The following is a 3,877-nucleotide window of genomic DNA, read 5'->3' on the forward strand; positions in this document are numbered from 1 at the left end:
TATTGGCAGCACCCAAATCTAATAATTTGCATTGACACTAACTACTGGCCATGTCTATGTTAGTTGTTATTGCTTGCACAAGTACTAAATAACTACACAGTAACCAGTGTTACTGCTAAGTAGCATCACTGAATGGCTTTTTGGTGATGCTGACTGTTCAATACCTCATTAGTACTGTGCAGTAACGTCACATCATGCTTTGTGCCATGTGACACTACTGCACAATAGTAATGAGCTACTGCACAGTTGGCATCTCATGTACATGTGACCACTTATATGGAAATCAACTGTCTGGTTCAAGAGGATGGATAGAGACATGCAAAAAATAATTATTCCATTACTGTTGAATTGGTGGGGGACTAGGAGCAAAGCAATAATTTCCTCTGTGCCTAATCCTCCATTATAGGATGAAATTATGTTACAGCAAAGCCAGCACACAGAGCTGAAATTCACTGGGATTTCATCCACCAGTGGTGGAATGGGCATTTTAAATAGTTATGAAAAATAAAGAAATGAATTGTCACATTCATAATAAATCTCGTAAATTTAATATGACCTACCAAAGTTCTGTTCTATACATGGAAAATTAAAACTAATTTATTATTTTCCTGGGGTGCAGCTATACATGCCCCTACAGCACCATTGTTGCTGTGCCATCATTTAGTATTTCCTTCTGGAAATACTAAATAATGATGCAGTAGCAGCTTATACTGAGCTGTGCAGGTGGCACACAGTAATTTTTAGCCCCTACATCACCATAACAACATGCTATACAGAGGGAGTGCATCACTACAGCAATGTAGCTGTGGCGTAATGGTTTGTACCCATTGCTGCTATGTTGCTGTAGCATGTTGCTACAGTGACGTAGCATCTCATGTAAACATGCCCCATACATAGAACATAATTTAAAATGTACTTATTTTAAATTTGAAGTAATTTTTGTTTTGGGTAAATATGATATTATACATAGCAAAATTATCCTTAGTATATATTTTTGTCATTAGAGATACCCAAAAGTCACCATACATAGTGACAAAATTAGTACATTGCCGCACAACTTATGATTCATCTATTCCATAATTAAGGTGTTTTTATTATTATTATTGTAAAGTGCCTGGCATACTATGTAGAGTACAGTACAAATATGATGCATTAGCCTATAGTAACAAAAATTTAAATATATTTTATAAATCTCCAATATAAAACCAAATACGTCTGGTTCTAATCACCTTGACTAGCAGATTTCCAAGCTTATTTCTATGGATATTAATCCTACTTTCAGCATAAAGTAGATAGCTATGGGCTTATTTGACATCATGCTGTCAGAAGTGTATTTAGCTGAATCCAGTTGTATGGGTACCTCATCAGGATGTGTCTGACTTTGAATCACTAAAATAAAAGTCAAATCATGGCATGTTCTTCTATAAAGGCCTTTGTTTGGTTCTCTCATTAATGGTTCTTAATATGAAGCAATGGACTTCCTATTCAAATATATGCTGGCCACTTCCTAGAATAAAATATGTCCTGTAGACTCAATGGGATTAGCTTCACCAAAGCAAGGCTTAAATATAAGATCATTGTATAAGGAGGGATAAAGTCTGCGTAAGATAAACTAAGGTTCAAAATTAATAAGATTAAATGTCAAAAAGATTAGGGAATGATCACTAAAAGCTACATTCAAAATAGTATATGAGAAATTGAGTTCAGGATGGATTCAGAATTAAAGTAAAAAAAAAAAGTAATATAGTACGTAAGAAACATTTTTTGCATGACTGATGAAGAAGAGCCACAGTCATCTAAGTAAAATGCACAAGTGCTAATTAGGGTGTTCAAAACATTGGAAGTGTATCATTGTTATCAAATTTAAGAGTAGTGTGTTTATTGTGTATTTGATTTACATTGCCTTATTATAAAGATGGAGAGGAAACAAAATGCACAGCACTAGTACATATTAAATCCCATGAATCCAGGGAAAAATTATCCTTTGAAAAAAGCTTACTATAGGAAAGTTACTACATAGAGCATGTTGTGTGTCTGCTCATCTCCCCAGTTTCACCCTTGATTAGACATTTGTGCAATGCAAACAAAGGCTTATTTACCACCTATTGGTGAAGCAGTATAACGCACTACAAACAGACATCTTGGAAGAGATAGTTTCATATCTGTTTCTAATTACAACTATATTTTTCCCCCTGTGCATTAAAATACTTGGTAAATTATACTACAGTAACCACATCATGTGTCTGATAATTCAAAACTTGCTGAATATAATAGTAACAAACTGCCTAATTTACTTGCATACCACATTCACTTTCCCCCCTCAAATCAGCCCTCTAAAATGTGGGTGTAATTCTTAAGCGATGAAGACAATTCTTTTATCCTTCTCCTCCTCCTTCAGAATTGAAGCATGGGAATACAGATGCAGGATGTATTCCAGTTTGCTCTTGAGGTAACAAGTAGGAAGAGTGGTGCCAGTTATTAACCCTTTCACAGCCACTGTCAATTTGACAACATTTTTAGTTGAAGAGCCAAACAAGCAACCAAAAACTTTTGTCATCTTGAAAACACTGGATAACCAACCCTTGCTGCTTGCTGCCTGCTGCCTGCTGCCTGCTGCCTGCCATACAATCTGGAAGACATCTTATAGCACTGTCTCCCCATGAAAATGCTAGCTCCTGGCCATGAATCCCGACTTTCTGTCCATTCTGGGCACATCTACATGAGGTGCTTTACTGAATAGCAGACTAATTTGTTTCATGGTAAAGTGTCACCATCTATGTGTGCATGGCAATTGGGACACAACAGACTAATTTACTGAGTCCCATTAGATACCAGTGGTACCTAGCAGCCCAGTGAATAATTGTGCTTACAAAAACATGTGTAGATGGTGACACTGGAATTAGTTTATTCAGTCCCATTAGTTGGACATGTAGACACACCCACTGTCTTCTAAAAAGAAGGTGTATATGTGTGGCTGTGTGGTATGTGAGAAAATGATGGTTGTACTAAATGACCTCTCAAGGTCCCTTCCAGCCCTTCTTCTCTATGATTCTAATATTCAGAAAGCCTTAACAGAAAAATCCTGAGTTTAAGAGAGAAACTTCTATTCATTGCAAAACTAAGGCTTACCTTGTTCATTCTTTGGCAAAAGTCCTACACAATTTTAAAGAAGCTGGATTAAAGTCTAATAAAGACTTATTTGTTCAAAGTATGTTATTAACAAGCTATCATGATTCCAACCTGACATGTAAAGTGGGTGAAAATCTGAATCCTCATTTCAATGAGGGGTTAGATGAAGAAGTTTTAAAAAACAGCATTTTCTGTAACTGATGTCTGTACTACCTGCAAGCCTCAAGCTGTTTTCAAAATGGGAGGGGGGAAAAAGCAGCAGAGGGATGGTGATGTCCAGTCCTTGCTCAACTTTCCAACAAGTAGCATCCTCACCCACATTCACCGCCCCCTGCAACCAGCGCTGTCGGGGAGGAGGTTTCCCACTGCTTCATCCATAAGTTGAGCTCAACTTATTTTCAGAGGAAAGGTCAGGAACTCAGCTCTGATCTGTGGAGTTGTGCTCCATGAAAACTGACTGTAGCCAACACAGAGGGACCTAATTCCTGTGCCCTGCCCTCCACAAAATTCCTGCTAGGATTGGGCCTGGGGAGCCATCACTCCACAAGTCAACATGACTCTTCATAGTGTCATAGTTTCTAGGGTCGGAAGGGACCTGAGCAGATCATCGAGTCTGACGCCCTGCCATGGCAGAAAAGAGTACTGGGGTCAAAGGACTCCAGCAAGGTGTACATCTAGCCTCCTCTTAAAGACCCCCAAGGTAGGAGCCTGCACCACTTTTCTTGGAAGTTGGTTCCAGGTCCTAGCC

This window comes from Gavialis gangeticus, unplaced genomic scaffold, assembly GCF_001723915.1.
Source record: "Gavialis gangeticus isolate Ggan-Ray unplaced genomic scaffold, GavGan_comp1, whole genome shotgun sequence".
NCBI classification, from domain to species: domain Eukaryota; kingdom Metazoa; phylum Chordata; order Crocodylia; family Gavialidae; genus Gavialis; species Gavialis gangeticus.